Here is a 23,826-nt window from a genome sequence, read left to right as displayed (position 1 = left end):
GACAGAACTTGAAAGATCTCAAGGATAAATGAAGTGACACAAGTTTAAATACCATAGGCAGCTGCATAGAGATGCACGGTCACTGCCCTCCCAGGAGCAAGAACAGCCTGACCTCAAGCTCACTGGCCATTAAGGATCCCAATATAGGAGAAAAATTTGGTACGTGCCCAACCTCATTATTACACTAATATTTATGAACCATACATACAAAGTAAACCCAGGCTTTATTGGTTCCAGTCTCCTCAAAGCATCTTGTTCATGCTGTGCTCTTTTACTCCATTGAATAACCCTGATGTTGACTGCTGCTGAGTGTGAGGGACTGCATCTCAGGCTCAAAAGTGCAAACCATCGACACTTAAAAGAGCAAGGTTTTGGGCTCTAGGGAACTATTAAAGTTCGATAAATCTCTGCCAAGGTAAGGAGCTGAATAATCTGGTCATAATTTCATTTCTTTTGTACATAACTGTTGCCTTCATATACTTGACTCAAAGCAAAACCAATTTGCCTTTCATTAAGGATTAACGAGCTCTGATCCCATTGAAAATCCTAGCAAAATTTCTTGTGATTGAAATGAATCTGAAAGATAGTATCCATGTGCAAAAAAGTCCCAATTTTCTTACAAATATAACTACTCTTGCTTCATAAGTAAATAATATGAAAAATAATATTAAATGAAACCACAAACAAAAACTGATTAAGGTTTTTGATTCTGAACTGTGGATTATTTGATGTTGGAGACAAATGAGGGTTCTTCAGGTTTAGATGACAACTATAATGCTACCAGATAGTAATGATTTTCTTTCTTTTTGAACCAGATAAAACATGAAATGAAAGCTAGCTTCAAAACACTCAGTACAATACGGAGATGATCTAGCATGAAACACCTCGCTCTTCAGATCAGTTTTTTCTATTGATGAAAGTTTGGTTACATGCTTTACTTAGAAAGTACCATCTTGTTTTCAGAGAGATGGAGTATGTTCCAGACCTACTTAAAACACTGGAGGTTACGGTTCATGCTTGTCATGTCTGAAAATCCAGCTTTGGCAAAAGGACAAATAGAGGCAAGTAAATGAGTCAGATCATATGCAATCTACACTTTCAGGGGCGAGAACAAGATTAAACTTAGTAGACCATTTTTAGCCTCAGAATCTGTGATGCCATATCACTGACTGCACTGTAACAGCTTTCCCTGCTCACCTATTGCGTAAGTGTTGGGGTTCTCAGCGCCGAGCAGCCGGGGTAGCTCCTACCAGCACTGTGCAACATGATGGAACAACCACCACGCTTTAAATGAGGATTAATTTAGGATGTAAACCCTTCTCTAGATTACACACAAGTCTGTTGGCCACATTTTCAAGCTGATATGTAAAGGGACACAGGTTAGGGAAAAAGCAGTTACAGGGCTATATATTAAAATGAGTAAGATTGTGTATCCCCATGATTGATAGACTGAAAAGACATGACACCGTGTGACAGCTCCCCCAAACTCTACTCTTCTGAAGTGCAGTGTTACTCTAAATAAATATATCTGCATTCACAGACAAGTAGGCCAACAGTGAACTTTTACAGAATTTTACAGCTAGCAATAAGTTTGATCATCAAATATATTTATACTCCTTCTCTCAGGCCACTGAAACTATTGCAATGAACAATACAGACAAGTTACGGCGCTTTTCGCTGCAATGGTAGCTTTGGTAAAGATATTTGATTTCCAAAAACACACAAGAGTTCTTAATATCAAGTGGTTGGACTGACTAGGCCAGGTGCCAGGCTGGGATCTTTGGAGATTTATGTCTTTAGCTCACCCACAGACAGTAAGAGCTTGTGCAGCCGTCCCCTTGCAATGACCCACTCATTTGTCTCACCAGTTGTGGGCAAGAGGCTTCTTCCAAGGGGGAGAACATAGTTCATACTCAATTTGCAATTGACAGTGGCCCTCTCAGATGTTCTGATGAACAAGAGCACTTGTCATGATCATGGCTCTTGATTAAAAGCAATTCAGCAATAAGAACAAAGCTGGCAGAACTAATTTGTTTCATACAAGCCAGCCTGAAGCTTATCTTCAATTTCTGCCACACCGGGCCAGATTTAAACTGGCAACAAACCAATAAATGTCTACACTTTAAAACGCCTAAGCCGCCCAACTTTATACTGACAAACACATTTTTATTTGTCTGCAACTATTTATTTCTAAAAAAGGGAAAGTACAGATTCTGAAATGCTGTTCTTCCTCCCCTTGATCTATGTTCTACTTTTTGACAGCACAATTCCTCTAAAGGAGCTCGGATAGGAAAAGAATAAAATAAATAGCTTAGGTATTGCCTTTAAAAAAATGTATTTTTAGTCTTGTCATCACTTCAAGAGTTCTAATAATCACATGCCAGATGCAAAATAATTAGGCCTATGCCTGTTGTAAGCTGAGGATAACTGAAGTGAAGACAACCCAAAGCTCTTCAATTATAAGAAAAAGGTGGACACATTAACTCAGGGAGGGGCTGGTTTTATTGCTAGACTGAATGTTATTCTGGCATATTCATATGACCTAAGGAATTTCCCTTCAGCTGTCAGCACAGGATCTACATGGTTAGAAGAAGTGTAGTCAGCAAAACTACTAATTCATGTATGTGTACTGTGTAAAAGATGCCATAAAGGAACTTGAGAAGCCAAGCAAAGCAACTATCAGGTAAAAGGAAGGAAAAAAATCATGTCTTTCCTCTACTATAAAAAACAAAATGGCAGTCATAGAATCAGTTGGTACTAGTGGAATCAATCAAGGTTGCCTATAATGTTTGTCTTCATTCTCAAGCTTGCACTTGTTGTCCCTGCAAAAGCTCCTGAAGTTTCAAGAAAATTAACTCATTTTATTTCATTCAAGAAAGCTGTTTTCCCTAGGGCTCTACTGAATCCTTTCACTCCTTTCCCCCTGCTCCCTCGTCCAGGCAGTCACTAGTTCCTTGGCTTATTCTCTGCTGTGTGCATGAGATCCCCTACCCTTAGTCCAAAATAATCACAAACAGCATGTTACTCCTAACAATCTCCCAGTCCATTAAGGTCACTCCTGATGTCATTAAGATAGCGCTTCTTTATTAATGCCCTCAAAGCATCAGTGCTGATAAAGACAGAGCCAAAAGAGGCAGAAAGTGATTCCTCTCCTTCATGTTAGCAGCGATTGGCAGGGGAACTGAATTAGACTCAGGACACAACTGCCTAGACTGGGATGCTGCAAATAGGAAAAGAGGCTTTTTTCCCTTCTAGCCCCAGCACCGCCTGAACCTCAATGGTGTAATTAATCAGGAAAAAAAAATCCACCAACTCTAAAAATGTTCCTCTTCAAACCAAAGAAAACTAACATGAAACATTAGTAACTTTATCTGTGCAAAGAAATTAAGTCTGATCACTCAATTAAGAATAGATCAGATAACACACTCCAAAATGATTCCAATGAATTAGTACTCAGGAGTTTCCGATTAATTGCTGCCAGCCAGCCAGCAAACATGTCTTCTGTAGTGTTAATTTTTGTTCAAAAAGAAAATTACACTTGCAAGGAAAACATTTCTTGTGTCTTTAGCATTGTTATCGGCAGTGTCTTATTACACAAGGTTAAAACAACTGGCATTTTGTGCTGCAGAGACAGATCAGATGAGTGAGAAGAATAGTGGGAGAAAAGGAGAGTGAAAAAGCTGTCTCCTTATCTTGGTATTAAACCATAAAAAGCAATTGAAACTTTAATCATGTCATCTTTCAAAAAAAAAAAATAATACTGTCAGGGGTAAACTTTAAGAGGTGCAAATGATTTCTTCTCATGATAGAGATTACATGATCTGCTTGGCTGGACAGAAAAACAACACAGAATTTTCCCAAACTTTGAAATATAGCTATAATCCACAAACACAGTTACATTTGTCAAGGGCATAATTTGCTCAAGACAATAACAATCAAGTTACCTCTTTGCAGAAGAAATGGGAACGCTGGATAAAGTGGCCATAGAGGAGATACACAGTCTATGGACCTGAAGGGAGGTGTAGAGCTGGAGTTAGCCCAGCACAGCTGAGTTCTCAGTGTGCAGCAAACCTGACCAAAAGTGGAGGCACAAATCAGGGAGGAAAAATCTTTATCAGTCTGGGATAGCTATGAAACCAGCTACTGAAAGCAACAGCCTGCGCTTATGGTAGCAGTTTTAAAAATACAGATCCGCCTTTGTCCTGACTGTCCTGGCAAGAAAAGAATTCCTCTGACAGAGCTAAACCACATCACTTCTTTCTTTAATGATAACAATACATTACACTAGTATGGTGGCTTATGCTGTCCATAAAATGCCTTGCAACATTAGCTTATTCAAAAGCTTGTCCATTGTTGCACAGTCATCTCCTACAGCCACGCGGCTGGATTGCATTAAAGGGATAATTCCTTAGCAGTCTTAGCACTTGTGTCCCCAATTCTATCTTCACTGCATAATCAAAACATGCAATACAGTTCCTCTTTCAGCTTGGTAAAAGTTCCAAATGTTCCAAACTATTCAGTCATTCAAAGACACCAGTCTGGATGCAAGAAAGTTCCACAGTTTTCCCTTCTCCTCAAACACTCAAGTCAGTCATTCTATTCAAAGCCAGAGTTTTCCCATGTTGAAGAGCAAATTTTCAACACATCTAGGACCCACGCACATCTACACTTCATCAGCAAGCAACAGAAGCAGAGAAAAACATCTCTGCATTAGCAAAGAATAAGTATTTCAAATAAATTGAAGTAATTTTAAATGTGGAAAAGACAAGCATTTACCAAAATATGTAAATATTTGAAAATACGTGGTGCTGACAGAAGATTGCTTTATGTATTTCAGTTGCTTGTTGTATTTAATGAAGCATTCCAGTCAATTAAACAAAGGCCTAAGAAATCTCAGCCATCTCATGAAGAAGACAATAAAAAGCTTCAAAGCAAATCTCTTATTTTTTATGCATCGTTGTCACACACAGGTCCAGTTGCAGACAATTGAATGCAATTCTACAGCTTCTTTTTTTGCTGTCTTCTGTAGTATTTATTGTTAATAACTTTGCAATGGGATACTTGGATTTTAGTTATGGCATTTTAGATTTGCAATAAAGCATCTGATAGGCATAGTCAATCACAAAGCCATTGTAAACTTGCAAGTTGTTAGCTGAGAACTAAACACATGAGAAGTGTGGACAAGTCTCCTTTCTTAAAGACTTTGAATGTATTTTCTCAGTTCTCATGTTGAAATCAGGCATACCAGCGTTTACCATTGTTATCTCTAGGCCTACAGCACTCAAAGCATCACATAAGATCCAGTGAAAAATATTAGCTTTGGCCAGACTATTATGTCTACACACATACTTTACAAGATATTAAAGTGGAGCTTATCAGTTAGTAAAGCAAGAACCCCAGAGGCTCAATATTACTAGGAATATATTTGCAAATGTTTAAGGACGTGGGGCTCAAAGCAGGATCCTTAAGAATCTAAGATAGATGTTCTCCTACCTGAAAACCAACACGGAGACCAAATTACTGACATACGATATCCTTGAAAGTCATAGTAAATAGGTGAGAACTGTTCACCAAGAGTGCAGCAACCAGAGGAAACAGGTTAACCAGTTTGCACATCAGTTGGTCTTAAAAGTACTATCGATTAATTCTTGTGATTAAATTCATGTACTTCTCAGTAGAGGTAACACTGCTGAACACCTAATTTTGATACCAAACAATATTTTTAAGAAGAAAAGTAAAATGAAACCTTACTTGAATTTTGCGTAAACAGAACACTTCTAGTATTTTGCTTTGTATGAGAAGTGTCTTCTGGAGAGGGAAAAAAGTTCTCATTTAACTGCTTATTAGTTGTGAAGAAATCTGAAAAGGTCAGAACTGTGGCCACAATTATGGGCTGGCTGGGCAGGCTTGTTGATGCTGCAGGCTGCATTGGAGCCCCAGATACAGATACAGCCAGTTACCGAGCTCCTTTGGATATGAAAAGCAATCTAGTCAGAGCAACAAAGACCTTAGCGTGATCTCAATTACTCGGTTTGCCTTTGTTTCTAATATGTGTTTGATGTTTTTTATAGTATTCCAAGGAGCACCACGATAATGAGAAAATAATATCCGATAGCCTTTTTTCTCCTCACAGTGACATTTTAAAGAACATAATGATAATACGATATTATAACTACAGAACCACTAGATCCAGTCTGAAGTTCTTACTTGGTTTCTGGTCAGAAAAATGGAGCAATTTCTGAGGTCTGAGGCGTAAGGAGTTCAATTCAGCACTTTTTTTGTTTTTTAAATAAAATATGCTGAACACAAAACCAAAACCAACAAAACGTTGTGTTGCAAAAGGCTGGCACAAAACTTCATTCCTCTCTCCAGGAGTATACATTCAAACATACACAAAAGCACAGGCAAGTCCAAGTCACTCAATTATTCAAGAATCTTTGCTGTTTATTGGACTCATTTGGAAACAATAACATGAGGGGAAACTTGGTAGAAAACAATGCTTTCTGCTCGTTCTTTCCACATATCCCTTCTGCCAAAAGAACAGGTGCCGCTGCTCTCCTGGGTGCCGCTGCAAAGCTGGGCTCTATAGAAATAGCGAAAGGACCGGCTGAGCCTTCTGTAAGAAAATAGCTATCTGGCAGGAAGCCCTCCAAAATATGAATGTGGGTAATTTTAAAGGATAAAAAGGTAAAAAAAAACATATGCTGGTGTACCCTGTGGTGAAACCTGTGGATTTAAATGTATGCTTTAGTTACAACAAGAATGTAGCTGGGTGTAAGGGCTGCTCTGATGCACATGCTCAGCACATTCAGTCATCAGCAGGGCAGCAACAGTTGCTCCCAGGCCATTTCTGCCCAGGTGAGATTCTTAGTGGATAGATAAAGTGTGAGATTCTTGATGGATAGATAAAGGAATCCTGCAAGGCAGTCCTGGCCTCACAAAGACATCAGCAGCAGCCAACTGGCAGGAACTCCCTGATGGAGAACTCTGGGTCCTGTTCTATATTCTGCTCAGATGTATTTATTACTGGATAGACACTTTTTGTAAAAGCTTAGGATATATATTTGTAACATAATATGTTTTCATAAGAAAGAGTTTTGTACATAACTTGATATAGTCAATACACCACAGAGTGTTCATGTAGGCCCATAGGTAGCTGAATCACAATAATTCCCTGGACAACAGTTGAGGGGGTCTCACCTGACCCAGGTGAAGAAGCTGTCACAAAGTTGTCTGTGATGGAAACACCCATGACCATCTGGACAGTGAACGACCACCCTGTTAATGGCATTCCCTGTGTGAGTATTAACCTTTGCAGATGATCTCAATAAATCAGTTTCTTTTACTAACAGTTTGTGCGTGGGTATCTGTGCAACATGGCACTAGAGAAAAGAAACAAGCTCTGTCAGGATATGACCCAGATAATGTATGATATGGAATAGCAGGTGTCTTCCTAGTAGTAGAAAGGTTGTTCAGCAGTTTGAGCCATAGCTCCAGGTTTAGGAGACTTAGGTTTAATTCCCTGCTCTTGTTATTTCCTTTCTATAGGGTTTCTAGAAATTTTCAAGATAATAGACCTCTAAGAGCCTTTAGTATTAGACCCTTAGTTTGTCTGTAGCTCAATTCTTCATTCATACGTTGAGTATTATAGTACTTCCTTACCTCACGGGGGTGTTAAGAAGGGCAAGTGCTCTGAAGATGGTTAGGTGCTCAGGTAATGCAATGGCGAAGGACATGTGAACATCTGGCTCCTAATCTTGTTGACGTGGTGCCTGGCTGTGTGACTAGAACAAATCCCTCCACTACTTAGTACTTCCTTTCTCCTTCAAAATTGGGAGAATATTTTACTACTCCCTTTCCAAAGTATATTCAAGCAGCATTTATTAATGCCAAAAGATGATTAGAAAAATAATGATGAGCAGCTTCTGAAAGCTTATAAATAAACAAAACATACTCTTCTAGTCAGGATCTCTGATAGCTTTACTATGAAAGGAGACTTTAGACAGCCAAGGAAAATAAAGCCTGAACTAGAACCCAAAGGAACTAGTGGATTTATTTTTTAGATTCCTTGATATCATGTAGTTAAAAAAATAAGGCAGTTTAAGAAAAAGATAAGACCTAAACTGCTCAGGATATGATTGAGGTCTTCTGTGCCTGGAGAAGAACAGAACTTTAGGAACCTGGGGAAATCCTGGCCCTAACATTCTTGGGGGTTTTAGGTATCTAAAATACTTAAATCATAAATCTTGCCCCCTCAGTTCCTCTTGAATCAAACTCTATACTCTTCAATACTTCTGCAGATCTTTAAGTCTCTTTACACTTTGACTTATACAATCCAAGATTTACAAAAGTATTTAGACATTTATAAATTGCAGAGAAAAGATCACAGACTCTTCAAATGCTTATAAGAAGATAAAGTTCTAAATCCTACTTGAATCTGCATTTACATTCTAGTCAATGCTTGACCACATAGTTGTATAGTTCAGTGCCCTAAAAATCAGATCTTCTGCCATTTAGGTGCATTAGAAAATTTTACCAAAATCATATTTCCATGATTTATTTTGTGCTTCCCTTATGAGTAACAGATGAGCGGCTACTGAGAGAATTTAATACAATATGAATAATCTGAAAGTACTTTGGTATGGGTTTTACTAGAGCTTAAATAATTGAAGCTTACTACTTATGACTTACCATTTATTTGTGTAACAGTGGTAATACAGGGCTATACATTATCCAAAACAAAACACTTTTTTATATAAGGAAAATGAAAACCCACAGCTTTTTAAATTTTTCTGTTTAAGTCACGGTGGTTGATCTACTTTATTAGAGAGAACTGTAGATTATATCTGCTACATCAGGTAGAACTTCCACCAACTCATCACAGCTTCACTCAAATGTCATCTGACTGCTGTGCCAAAATGTAAAAATCCTTTAAAAAAAGATGTAAAGTAATAGCTATTAGTCTTGATACATCTGATGCATCACTGTGCCAGCCGCTTTCCATTAATAGATGATCTTAGAGAGATGATATAAAATGTTACATAGATGAGAAAAGCTTGGTACGCTGTCCAAAAGAAATTGCTGATTTGGGAACTTAATTCCCTCCACACTGAAAGGACAGTGGAAAGATTATTGATGCCACTAAATCAAACTCTATGTTAATGATCTGTGTGAGACCAAGGTGAGGGTCAAGCCTATCATTTCTGCAAATTTAAGTTTCCTTTTAACTAGATCCATCTTTACAGAAAGTGGGGCATCCATTCCATTATCAAGCTGCTGTAAGATGCTTATGCTTAATGTGTTTGGCAAGCAAAATGATTTGTAACAGGAAAAAAAGGACACAAAACTCAAGAGAAAATGCAGAGCTGAGAGATTCATTCACAGACTGTTTTATGACAACTTTTCTACATTAATTTCCTACATAATCAGCGGAAGTACATATTACTGAGCAGTAACTATGTTCACCATGGCTGGGAGAATCATCTATGAAGACTTTTGCTGAATTATATTCTAGGTCAAAGTAAGAAAACCATGAGATGTCATCATTATAATTGAAATATTTCAGCTCAGATACACTTATTGTCAAACTAAAGACCAAGACTTGGAGGAAAAAAAATCCACAACAACTTACTATTTAAATGTGCAAATCTATCAGTTAAATGCACAGATCACAGTGTAGTTAGATACTGCTGTTTTGCTGCTTCATAGATAAATATGTAAATGGATTCCTTTTCTTGTGGAGAGATCTCAGTGATTCTGCACCTTGGAGATAGAGATCATTACCTGTTTTCTCAGTATTGACTCATAAAAGCCAATAGCTGAGAAGTATCCCATTTTCTATTATCATAGTACAGTTTTTCTTTTTTATATAATCCATGCATGAGTCCAAACTGACATTTTTAACATAACCTAAGAATTGAGAACAAGCTTAAACCAATATATTTTTCAGAATGTTCCCAAATGTCTAGTTATTAATACTTTTTATATGCATATTTGACTTTGTGAAGGGAAATCACATCTTCCCGGAATTTATCCAGGATGTTTGCCAAGGACCGTATGTACATCAAGGACAGCGTATCTCACAAGAAGTGCATTCAGTAGCTAAGAGCCCTCAGAACCAATCTTTAGATTCTAAGCGAATTAAAGTTTCTCTTAAGACAAAAATCTGCCCACAGACTTAGCCCATCAATCACTGTTGCGCAAGTTAAAAAGAGAAGAGGAAAATGAATTTATTTTTGGAATTCATATTGATTTTCATGCAACGTATGGGATTTTCTGCTCTACAAATCCAAAATGATGAAAGTCAGCAACACATGTCATAAATCAAGAGAAATAATCAGGGATCTCCAAAATGGCTTTGAAATCACAGGAATGGATAGAAGGCTATTTTCTAGTCTTGGACATTGCCATACATCAGGAATTTCAATTTAGCTAAAAATTGCCCTGTAATATTCATGTTGTATTTGGGACATTCCCAAAAGAAATGGATGTATTCTTTCTTTCTGATAAGCATAAGCACAGAATCAAAGAACATAAAGACAGAAAACACCAAGTTTGTACATTCATGTGCATCTCAGTCATGTTAGGTCGAACATTCCTTGGTGTACTGGTAGAGTGTGGTTTTAAAACTCAAACAACATGTTTTACAGCTTAAATTCTAAGGTCTGCTCTGAGATATCCACATACCATGTAACACTCGGGACGTTTTTCATCTTATGGGGAAATATTCTGTATGCATAGTACTTTAAAACTTCAAGCCTACGGAAACAGTTTCTAACAAGTATCTCGTAATCTCCAGTGTATGAAAAATATTTTGACATTGTGTTGTACTAATGTTGTAGCCCCATGAATCTTCAATAGTTTTAAATACAAACAAATTGGCCCTGGACAAAAATCTGGCATTATGTACCTTTAAAGGGTAAGAAAATTCACTGGGGTTCTCACTGAAATTATTTTATTGGAGATAGTGCATAGCTTTCCGCTCCTCTAGAACTCGCATCATTTCAACTATTCATCAAATATTTTCACTGGGGTATTTTTATTCCTCAGAGCCTCTTGAGTCCTTCCTTCATGTCATAGGCTTTTGCAAAGCCAGCTCCCTGTTTGTGCATTGCTAACTTCACTGCCAAGACTGCTAACATGGATTAAATGTAAGTATGCAAACCCCATACATGTATATTACTGTATAATGAGTATTATGAGATATAACTAATGGGCAAACTGGAAACATAAGCAAAGGCATGTTGAAGTTGTAATGTAGAGACAGAAACTGCGATTTAAACATTTAATATCTACTGTTACTTGCAGAAACTTTTTCCTAGGAAGGTGAAGGATTTGGACTGTTTCATTCACGTGTTGTATTTCCTTTGATAATAACAAGATACTGCAGAAATTATTAACATGTTTTATTCTGAAAAAATAAAAACTGTATTCCTTTTATAGCAGGAAATTAGTTTTCTGTTTTCCTGCTACTTCCCAAAAATAAAACCCCAGGGCCTGTTTTCAGAAGGTCTGAACACATAAAACTCCCACTGACTTCAGCTACAATTCTGTTTTGAGCACAATGGTTCTCGCTCCTTTTGAAATACACACAGGGATTTCTAATCTTCACACAAAATCTCTGATTTCATGGTGTCAACCTAAAGATTCACAGAAGAAGTCTGTTTATTATAGTATTTCCCGTCTCTGAAAGATGAGACTGCACTGCCCACATTTGAATCTATCCCTCCAAGGAGTTTATGAGTTTCATGTCAAAGGTGGAGACAATTACACTTGGTTTAGAGATAAAACACTAAATAGAAAATTAGTCATAAGCACTTAATAGAACTGATGCAATTAAAAAAACCTAAAAAACTCCTATTCAGCTGCAATAATACAAGCAATTGAACTCAGCTTCTGGGGTTTGGAAAACGCTCATCAGAACATTTTCCCTCTTGTTCTTTGGAGCATCCTCACTCACTTAACCTATTAATTTTCTGCCTATTCCCAGAAAGCAGTTTAATATCAGATATAACTTTCAATTGCCTTATTGCAATGTGTGGTAGTATTTCTAGGACAGCTGAAGAGGTATCTGACTTAGTGAGGACACAGCTGTGAGGAGGGGGAACAAGAGAAGACAGTGATGTTCTACGTAAATTGAATCTGCCTGTTGGTGTCTTGCAGAAACAATTAAACCAAACAATGTGAAGAAAAATATCTCTAGGGAAATACTTCTCTCCTAGAAAGCTGCTTGAGCAGGAAGGACTGCTCTTTCCTTCCCCAGACTCAAGCTGTCTATTAAACTAACAGAGCTATAAAATCAAGTGACTGTGTTTGAACAGGTTGTGTGTTTAAGGCGATGAAGGCAGCGGATGCTTCCCTCTTCATATTTCCCCAACATGATGTTTCGTTCTAGAAAGACACTGTCATACTGACAGTGGAAAAAGCATAATTACACAAAGAAGTCATTAGATCAGGATGATTACCACAAAACGATAGTTTTGAAAGGCGAGGCAATGAAAAGTGCGGGGAAAAATTATTTGAATCAATATAATGGTTTTTAAAATTTAATAAACTGGCACCTCTTCGAACAGTTGAGCCATTATATTCATTCTTTTTTTTCCATTGCTTGCACATCCAAATTACCCAGAAACCTGCGCTGCCTTTATTTTTGGCAGCGATGTTAAACCAATCAGGTATTTGTTACTTTAAGAGGCTTACATTTGGTCTGGGCTATGATTACACCCTATCATGCTGTATCACATGTTGGTGGGGTTGCTTCTCTCTTGGCAAGCTGAGGATGCTGCCATATAGCTAATTCCTAATAAGTAGTAAACCTCCTAAACCTTTTTATTCTCTGCTTGACAATTTACATGAAATTATCATGTAGTAGTTCCGTAACACAGTTTTTAAACCTATTTTAATGCAAATTAGGGCTACTACCTAATACCTAGACATGTTCAACTTCAATAGCATTCAAACTCGAGATTTGATTGTCGTGTTTATTATCTGCGTCTCATTGCTAGTCTCGCATATATTTTCATTTGACCTTTTTTGTTTGTTTGTTTCTGGACTTAAAGGGAAAATATCATCTTTAATTATGTGAACGGATTTATTACCATTAATAATATCTTTGCGGTGAGCTATTATAAACTATTCACTCACATGAATCTCACTGTGGAAATGGCTCCCTCTTTCTTCAGCACATTAGCAAGTTTCATATTTATTTACTAAACCAAATAGTATATAAGGATATAATAACTGCAGCACACTGTTTCCTTTGGATGCTTCACTCTGTTTGCTCACTTACCCATTTTTATGTGCAACTGCATTTTCTTCCAGACATTCAGAATCACGACACTGACCCCACTGAAATTTTCAATGACATTTAGAAAAATGATTGATAAACATGGTTTTGAGTGGAATAACAAACATCCTGGCAACATTTCTGTCTACCAATACTGGCACGTAGACCGCAGCCGTTTGACACCGTCTCTTTAACAACTAATATTTTGATAGAAGGTCTCGAAACTGTATAATTACTCCAGTTAATGGATGAATTGTCCTTATTAAGAATCAGGATTTCTAGCATGAAAGCCAGCCAAATAGAAACATGAAGTCGAGGCTTATTGGCTTTGACACAGAACAATCATTACAATTTCACTGTCCAGCCATCAGAAAGGTTCTCCCTGCAAAGACCTCTTGCAGTGGTGATTTCTGGAGAGTTGAACACAAACCTCCAGAGCCGTAAAAGAGTTGAAACAGTCATGGACCAATTGCTTCCACATTTCCTGTACTTGCAATTAATCCAAGATGGTGTTATCTGAGAAAATAAGTTCTGCCTGAGGATGATTAATATGTAAGGCTGCGTATCTCCACAGTTTAATAGTTTTATGTGAGTTTTATAGTGCAATGCAAGTCAAAATTCAGTATGTGATTTTCATCTACAAACCTCTGCTGAAACAGAATCCTGGTTAACTCCTTAAAAGACCAAGTGGTAAACAATCCCTTCACAATCCCTTCTGGAACATTTCTGTAAAGGATATCTCATTATATTAAGCCAACTTGGCAGAGGCATAGATATTGTTGAGCATTTATTACAGTGCCTCCCTACATTGCTATAGCTGGGCAAAATCTAATTAGAATGGAAGCCAATGTATATAGCCTTATAAATAAAATAAAGTCTCGCAGTAGAGACCTGCTGTCTTTGCACATAATCAGAGTGATCATCTATACAGCAGATGGCTACTTAGCCACTTGGCTAAGGGTTACAGTACATTTACATTTGTAAAAAGGGCTGTTTGCTAAAATTATTTCAAATAACTGATTTTCCATGATGGACTTGCCCAATAACATAACTTTAAAGACAGCTTATTGGCTAATTGGAAAGATCAAAAAGGAAATCAAACTGGCTAATTAAGGGGCTGTTGTAATAACACCTTTTTATCTATTTCCATTTAATATTCCTTGATTTTTACTATCCTGAAAAAAAATAATGACACTTCACTGAACATAAAGCTTAACGGCACTGCTGCTCTGGAAAATCTTCCAGACATTTAACAGCTTTTTAGCCATATGGACAATGCATATACACTTAGAAAACAGCTTTTATCCAGATACATACGAATATACAGGGAAATAAAAAGGAAATTTGTATCTTGGGAAGTTAAGGGCAAGCATCTGGTAATCCCAGAAAATACACAATTGCTTATTTGTAAACCAGGTATATTTGAAGTTATCTTCAAATAACAGTAAAAAATAACACTAAACGTAGATAAATACATTTGTATTCTCTCTATATATGAACACACACAGAGCACAGGAAGGTTGTAGACAGCTCTATAATTAACTGGTTTCAGTACTGCAGTTAAAAGGGAGTCTATCTTTTGATATGCATGAAAATTACAATGTATCCTTCCCAAAATTACCACACTGACTCATTAGAAAATGAATTTGTACAATTAATTAAAATCTATTAATTTAGAATACTTAACACTCAATGCCAGACTAATCTTAGTAACAATAGCATTGAACCTTCCGGCTTCTGATATAGTTAAAATAAAGAAATGTTACAGATAGGCTACATTACATTTTTTTCAAAGTTGAGGTCATTCTTACTTTCATGCTTTTTTATTTATTGCAAAAAAAACTTATTTATTCAGTCTAAAAGATAAATAGTTAACTGCAAATGATACTGTGAAGAACAGCCTCTTCTACAGTGATTGTCATCCCTTATTCTTCCCCAGTGGGACTGAAACCAAAGCTGAGCTCCACTCCTGGCTGGCAGACTCCACATCCTCCCAGCTCCTGATTAAATTCACACTGTGCTTCCAGCTCAGCATCAAGTTAAACCCAAGACAGCACACCAAAAAACCTTACAAGGTATAAGTAATGTATCTCCTAGTTACCTCTGCTTCGGAACATGGTAGGCAGACATATAGGTGTAATTCCTTGCCCTGAAAGTACAGCATATATCTCAAATTGCTTTGTAGTGCCATATTGTGGCAAATGTATAGCATATAAGATCGCAATTTCTTCCTGGGAAGGTTCCGGAGTCCCGTGCAGCAGCATGCTGTGCTGCAGGTTCACTGTCAGCCTGGGGTAAGCTATGGGGATGTACACACTGTACATTATACACCACACCATGCTTTACATTGCTCTTGGCCTGTGCTCTGCTGAGCAGTACAGATACAGCTTTTGACAGCACAAGGCACTGCTGATTGATCACTCTGAATGGAGCCTTTTCTTGTGAAAAGAACCATTTTCGAGATGATAACTGCAAAAATGGACCATTCATTTCAAATCTGTGATTTCTGAGTAGCTATCCACTGAACCTGATTATCCCCTCTGGGTGGAGGAGGGGGAGAGGACAGTGTACACACACTCACAAAAATGAATGAAGCAGGTGAGAAAAGCTGAAGAAGGCACAAGAAATCCAGGGATGCAAGAAACTGTGTGTATTTGGGGAGATACGAATGCACAGGTATATGTTCAGGCATACAAATTAAAGAAAGCCACAAGGGGCAAAATCATTTTAAAGCAGAGAAGAAAGTGAAAAACTCACCTGGCGAAGCGCAGGTTCTCTCAGTCCATTGAAAAGGGCTGGTTTGCACACACAGCTTTGTGCGGGGATAGGGAATTTGAATGTATTGTTGAATCCACGATGATAAAAAGATTGATACTTCTTATTTCAGATTACTGAAAATATAACTGGTCACACTGTGTTTGGTTGTCCATGTTATTTTGTGCTTAGGGACACAGTTTTTTAACCTAGGAAGAACCAAAGGAACTCCCCATAAGAAACTGTGCTAAAGCAAAGGGTGGGGCAAATGTACATATCTATAAATTGGAGCAAAAATACTCTACTGGGATGTTGTAAGTGTTATTAAACATGCATTATGGCCCCTGAAATAAATCGTTAAGACTAAGTTTAGTAGTACTCCAAACAGCTCAAGTTAGACAAGCGCTGTAAAGGTTCTGAAATGACTTGGTACTGTAACAAATTCCTCAAATGAGGAAGAATGAAGAATTTGTGACTCTTCACAAATCAATGATGAAGCTCTTCATCAGTGGAACTGTACAGAAGCAACACTTGCATATTACTTTTTGACTCAATTGTATGTTTCCTTATGTAATTTTTCAGCATTTATACTATTTTTCTTTCAATAGACATAATTACCTCTTGGTGACGTTTCCAGTTTTGGTACTTGAAATACACGAGAACCGAGAACATCCCACTTACCTGCAGTGGAACAGGAATTTTCACTGAGATTCTAAACCACTTGAATGAGTTCCTTTCTCTGCCTACCAGCCTAAAACAGGTGTTTGGTTTAGACTTGAAACCAGGTCAGGAACTGACAAAATACAGTGATAGAATGGCTTTTTTAGCAGAGATGCTGCAGAGATGATGCTTGGACAGGTTCTGGTGGGGATGGAAGAGCTTCCCCATGGAAGAGCAGCCCCTTTTCTGCAGTATTTCCACCTGGCTCAAATGAAGAAAGCACTGGGAATTTCAAAGGAAAACATAATGAAGCCTCTGCACTCCTTCAAAATAGTATTTTCATGTATTCCTACCTCAAACCACACCTGCTTCTAAATCACCTTTTCACGTCAACTCAGGGCTACTTCTTAACGTAAAACTCTTTGGATATTCCTAGAAAAATAATTATTCATAAAGGTTCATTATTTGCAGTTCATTGTCCATCAAAGTGAGCAGGCTATCTATAGTATATCTCTTTTATGCAAGTGTTCATTTTAAAAGATTTTAATGTATCAAGTTGAAATTTACTCAAAGTATTTTTAAAGCTACAAGTCTGTCATAATTCTTGACTGCAGGGAGTGAATTACAATAATTACCAGGCTAGTCACTTCACATGTTTCACAGATTAGTGACAAACAACTTGTCGTATTTCCTATTTTTTTGCAGTTACACCCACATGAGCAAACACCTGAGACATTAGTGCCTCACACTATCTTAAGAACAATTACTTGCTATGTGAGAATGGTATTTTATCAATGGCTCTTCCATTAAACCAGCCTTCTTTCTTGTTAATGCCATGGTCTTTTTAAGATCTTGTCATCATCACAGTATGTCACTACAAAAGAAAATCTTCGATGTTTTTAAATACCAGGTGAATAAATGCATATTTCTAGTCGTGATAACTTAGAAGTCAAAACTTTCTTCTTCTAAGACTTTGAGGTCTCCATAGGACTCATGCAAATACAGATTTTCACTGAGCGCAACCCGAAATTCCAATAATAAAATTGGAATGTTTAATCTCCTGAAAATATTATTATTTATTATTTTGAGATATTCTTGTTGTCTAAGTCAATATTATAGTATGCAGTGTGTACATACTACATATTGTCCCTGTATACAGGAAAACACTCTGCCTTTGAGGTATAGCAATTCCCTGAACTTCTTAATTATATCCAAGACCACAACCTGCAAGAATTTAATCCTAACCAGGATTTTATTAAATGCAATTTGGAGCATTTAAAATCACATGTGCATTAGAAAAGTATGTATGTTTGTTTTTCCTGGTGTTTCAGGCAGAAGGTATGATAATTTTCATGATTATTCTAGCCTGCAATCACACAGATGCTTTTTTGAATGTCATGTGTCAAATGTCTAATGATCTGACCCAATGTGTGTTGATACTACTATGAAGACTCTTATTAATTTCACTGAATGTTCAACATGACCTCATATGTAAAACAAGAGTCAAACCCATTTTACATTTGCAGAACATGAAAGTTTGAATGACATGGTGAATTGTGACTATGAAATTATTTGATCTCTTCCTGTTTTTCCATCTTATCTGCAATAAGCAACATAAAAAAGTCTTAACAGAACAAAGTGGAGGTAGAGAATAGTTCTTAAGCAGCTTGGAAATAAGATCTCCTTTTTCTTGGCTATTTCATGTGGACGTATGTAATTCAGATATTTAATGGGAAGTCCTGTCTGTCTGTCTTCGTATTGTATGTCTATGACCTCGAGCCATTAAGACATATCATATAGCTACTGAGCATTGAAAAGATATGAGAACCCATTAGAAGGAAACAAAATATATACTGTTGTAATTGCCTGAAATGTGATGCTCTTGCTACATTAAAAATGAAGCAAAAAATCAAAACCAGAGACAGAAATAATCAGAACACCAGGGAGATAACAGGGGGAAATTATCAGTTATTCATATTGCACCATTATAGTGTCTTAAAGTCTGTTCCAAGTTATTCACACATGGCCTCAAACATGTTTTTGTTAAATAATTGCAAAACTTCAAATGATTTCAAAAAAGACAGAGTCAGGTCTACTTTTTTTCAGCAACATTAGCCCATTATTTTCTGCAGGTTCCTACTGCAACTACCGTTTTGTTTAGTACATTGAATATTCTGGCTGAGTGACCTGAGGATAATTTAAAATCGCAAGACTGAAACCTTAGCGTACACCTTTGTTTTTGATTAACACTTCTAAGTTAGATCACATAATTTGACAAGCTAGAACAGGAAAGTTCAGATCAACACATTTCACAAGGTACAGTTCAAGGAGTTCTAGGGCAGAAGAGACAGAAATTGGGCTAATTTCCAGGATTTTTGTCAGTTTACAGAGCTATCTGTGATTAAATAATATTAAAATGAATGCTAACATCTATGTTGAAGGGTGGTATTTCTTATCCATTAAGTCTGGGGTACCTTTTCTGCTAAACACTGCTAAATCAAAAGACAAGACCAAGACTTCAAAAGAGAGAATAAACCTGGTAAAATGGATGTGTAGCAAACTTAGAACAAAGTTGCATGAGCATCACAAGTGCTGCGATCTGCTTTGAATCTCTAACAACAGGGCAGAACATCCTCAGCCCACCAGCAAAGAGACTACTAATTTGATCCTTGCAGATTTTTTATTCTATCTGGGTATCAAACTCTATCCCTTGTGTGTATCATATGTAGAAATAGTTTACTGAGATTAAAAATGGCCTATCCAGACAACCACAATTTCCTTCACTTTCTATCAGTATAACCCATGAAATACATATTTGTTTTCAAATTAGCTATTTAAAATCTGTAACATAAGAGAAGATAAAATGTCTTTTTCCTTCCTATATTAATAGGTCTGAGTATGAATGGAAACACATCACTGAACTACACAGTTCTCTGAGTAGATAGCAATATTAACAGCAATTTATAGTACTTTTAGATGCTTTTCAGTGTTTTGGTTTCAGATACTCCTTTCTCTGCATTTGAGGAAATGGATATATGATGATGACATGACATTTAAGCGTTCAACCTCCAGAGCTTTACAGCAATTTTTTGTTGTTGATATATTAATCTCCACATAAATACTGTAATGTTTAGGCTGCAATTAAGAAATGCACATCTTTTTTGCAATCATATACATTATTTATCATCCTGACCATCTGACCGTCTTTCACCAGCATGCTCAGCATGTTCCACATGGCTTCTTCATAACCACATTCATTACAATAAGTAAGAAACAGCTTTTGGAAGGAAGATGGGTAGGCACTTTGATTGATCCTACTCACAGTCTGCAGCCTTCCCTGCTACCTGAGTAAGATAGAACTCTATTTACTCTTGTGTGGATTAAGGAAAGTAATATTTAATTACCATTTAGATATGCCAATTCCTTCTACATATTGATTGCCAGCAAATAGTTTATTGGTATTGATGACTATCCATACTCTGGAAATCTTGAGTTCTCATCCACTGGAAAGGAAACTGGTGGTACATACGTTGCACTAAGCAAAGCTTATAACCATTTCCACAATTTCAATCGAATTTGCGTTTTGAATAACGTACAATAAAATTTGAACACAACAGCAAATCCAAACTCATTTTGGAGATCCCTGACTGGACTTCTATTGGAAGAAATTGCTGAAGACATTCAGTGATAAGAAATTAAGAAATAATCAACCTAAATTAACAGGCAAATAAATAGAAATCATCCTCACAGATGTCTCATAGTTGATAAAACATTTACAACCCCTTAAAGAATATTTTTAACATCCTGCCTTACTTTTTTATTGTTTGTTTTTCTTCTAAGATGCCACAGTTAAATAATGGCTCATTTTTAAAGCTTCCTAATTAAGTCAGTGACAGCCTTTTCACTTGTGTCAATGGATTGCGAATTGGACAGAAGTGAGTTACAGTTGAACATAAGGCTAGCTTTCACTTTTAGTAGGGCTAGTTTTAACTACTCATTTAGGTACTTGTGGTATTTGTAAAGGAAGCAAAAATACTCCACAAACATTGCATTTCGAGTACAGGTGTTCGCTTTTTTACCTTTTGCTTTCTCTTTTTAGGCTGCTTAGGTCATGAAGACCAAACTAAGGATCTCCTTCTATTTGAAATACAGATTTTCCACTTCTTTCAGGCATAAAAGGGTGTGCAGGAACAAAATGTACTTCGTTGAGAGGACAGAGCGGACTGGCTTGCAGAATACAATTAACCACAAAAACAAAGCTACAATTTTGTGAGAATCTTAGGATATCTGTATGGGTCTATGAGTTTTATGAGTGAAAAAGGAAAATTCTTTCACAAATGTTTTGTTAAACTGAGTTCAATGGAAAATTTAAACCTTTAAAGATGAGGTGTTTAAAAAAAAAAAAAAAAAAAAAGAGTAAGAAACCATGAAATTGATCTATTGTCAACCTCAGGGAAAAAAAAAAAACCAAACACACACACACATACAAACAAACAAAACCAGCAACAACAAACCTTTACAAACAAAGGCATTAACCATGACAGAGCTAAGTGATCCCACCAGCTTAAAGACAGATGAACATTTTGACCAGTCCACAGTGCTAAATGAAATGCTGAGCCATGCTAAGAAAAAGTGGGGAATACTTTACTACTATGACTCAGTTTTACGTGTCTTCTGGTTCCATAGGCTGCATTACGTGGTTCAGTGTCGAATGGACAGCCATAGCTGTAAGCCATCAAGTACAGATGACTGTAACAATACATTTCTCAGAGACCTGCTTATCTGAAACAGATAACACAAAAATTGCTCTGTTTATCTGAACCGCAGAATGTGAGGTGTTTAATATTGCTTATCTTAACTTACGGCTCATAAATCAATTGTTTTCTATGTTAATACTCATAGTGCAAACCCCCCTCTCAAGTGTCCTGATTCACATGTGGCCTCTTGCAAAAACAATCCTCATCCTTCCAAAACAAGTCAAATATGAACAAAGTTACCTTTCGAATGTAACATCTGCTCACCCCTTCCAACTTAGTGTATCACTGTAATTATATTACAATAATAATATTGTAATAATATAATTATTCCTGTTTCAATTACAACCAAATGTGGCACACAACAGCAACTCATTGGTCCTCTTCATTCCAGGCTTTTGGTCCATCCATTTATAATTTCTACTTTCACTCTGGTCCCTGGAGAAGTCTGAGGATGTTTTCCTGAAGATAAGAATTAGTAGCTGTGAATCTGATAAGAGTGTTAATGACTGGAAGGCAGAACATAATCCTGGGAAGGGGTGATGTTGTCTCATTAACCAAGTGACCTCCAGACATTGTCAGTTTGGCCCAGTTGAAGTGATGGATGACTGGAGAGGATAGTAAATACTCCAGGTATTTGTGTACAGCATCATTGCTTATACCCTTCCAAACTTTTCCAGAGAGGGACTGATTTACTGTATAGCTTCAAAAAGGACTTGACAAACTCTTAATCAAGGGATCTTGTATTACCACAAGAACATCAATGCCACCGTTAAGAAGGATGACCATTCTCCACCATACTCTTGCTGTCACGTAGTTTTAAATGTTCTAGAAGATTCTTCTCGTAACTGAATATTGACACACAGTAACAGGCCTGAAGAAAAATACTGCCTGAAGATGTCAAAGAAATAAACTACCTTGACTCAGAGGTTTTGGATCAACAGCTATTTCCCACTTGAGTTCTTTCTTGAAAATGTATTGGATAAAGGTAAGCCATGTACTCTCCCATTCCTCCCACATACACAAAAGAACATAAACAAGAGTTTGAGAGTTACAGAAAATAAGGCCAGGACATTCATGGAGGTTCAATAAAATTAGGTGAAGGGCATTGTCTAGAAATCCTTGCCCAAAGTGTAGAGCACTGTGAACAGAAAGAAGTTTTTTTACATGAACTATGAATCTGCTTTTATCCAGTACTGTAAACTCTATTCGAGTCCAAGCAAATGCAACAGAGTGTACTTCCTCAGAAAGAACGACCACTATCACCATTCAGGAATTCCTCCCAAAATGTTCCTAGAACTTTTAATCCCTATTTTAAAAATGCAAATACTCATTATCATCCAGAAAGAGCTCTGTACCTTAAAGTATAGAAAGATCTTTGCATCCTACAGAATGTCCACATTAGAAAATTAAACTATAAATTGCCTTCAGCTGGTAAGAATCAACGTGTTTTGTATGAAATCAGTATAGTGATGCCTGATTGCACCATCCAAGGAGTGTTTGTTGACCTTGAGACATCACACAACCACCTTCATAATCAAACACTTGCACTAAATAAGAGAAGAAAAGGACAACAAGCTCTATTATAGTTATATTTAGATCTACTAATGAACATCTGCATTCTGATACCTTGTACAGAGTATCTAGACATTTGCAAATTCATACAATATTATTATTTATTGATTTACATGTAAGCATTATATATATGTATGTGTTATAAGTGTATAAGGTTTCAAATTCAGGTATTGTGGTAATTTGCTGTATTTGCTTATGAAAACTCGCTTTTGTTAAATGCAGTGAGATGGAGAGAGAACCAGATCAGTTACTAAGTAAACTGGTCTGCACTTTAGAAAGCCCTTGATAATTTCAAAACCGAGGACCTGTGTTTCAAGGACATATATCACTAACTACTGAAGCAGAATGAAGCATTCTCATTGTGAGCAAAATTTCATGTTAAAAATAGCCTTTGAGTAAGTCACACAACATTAGCAGAATAATTAGTCTTTGACAATTTTCAAGGACAATTCAGAGTGACTTATTTTGGAGGCTGGCTTTTTGTTCTTAAATCCAGTATGCAGAGGTATAGAATGACCTGTAAGGTACAGCTTTTGTTTCCCTTATGTTGTGACTGAAATCACCTGCACGCTGAGCTGTTAGAAAGCTTAGGTAAATGCAGTATATTTACAATGGGAATCCTGAAGCTCATTTTCCAACACGACAATCTAGTAGGTTTAACTAGAATGCATTTTGAATACTGACATAATGTCATATCATCACGTTCCCGTGATAACACCACCTTGGCTATGTTGGCAGAGCCTGTTGCCTTCCTTACCAAAACCTACACCAAAGCTCTCTAAGCATGTTATGCACATT

This window comes from Streptopelia decaocto (genome assembly GCF_964273445.1).
Source record: "Streptopelia decaocto genome assembly, chromosome: 4".
NCBI lineage: Eukaryota > Metazoa > Chordata > Aves > Columbiformes > Columbidae > Streptopelia > Streptopelia decaocto.
The sequence above is the reverse complement of the archived record's forward strand: the minus strand, read 5'-3'. Positions refer to the sequence as shown.